Genomic DNA, 514 nt, shown 5'->3' on the forward strand with positions numbered 1-514 from the left:
CAGTCTTCTGCATTCACTTCATAAGGAGTTAATACAGCTAGTGCACCTCTTTCATGCATTTCCTGTAAAAAAATGCAACCTGTGGATGCTGTCATAGGCCGTAGGTACTATAAACATGTAAAATATCATCCCCAATAAGGTGTCCGATAATCCACTCAAATGACTGAACACCAACATTATACTGGTTTATCACGCCCTATGGATATTTTTTATAAATATCAATATACCACCGGATTGTTTAGCGGTTATAATTTTAGTGTGCCTTCATAGCAAATTCTTTCTTTCATGCCTGGTTTAGAGTGTGCAGGTCACCTCATAGCCCAATTTTTGAATAAAAAAGAGAAGTAAACTATAGATTATGTAATTGACCCAAATATAGTTAACAATGCCAGTCAGAAATAAAGAAAAGAAAGGGAAACTCAAAAATTGTGCCATGACTCTGCTGTTCCATACTGAAAAATATTTTAAGGTAATTCAGGGGAAAAATGAAACCCATGGAAGATCTGGCAAAATG

The sequence above is a fragment of the Penaeus monodon genome, chromosome 19 (genome assembly GCF_015228065.2).
Source record: "Penaeus monodon isolate SGIC_2016 chromosome 19, NSTDA_Pmon_1, whole genome shotgun sequence".
NCBI lineage: Eukaryota > Metazoa > Arthropoda > Malacostraca > Decapoda > Penaeidae > Penaeus > Penaeus monodon.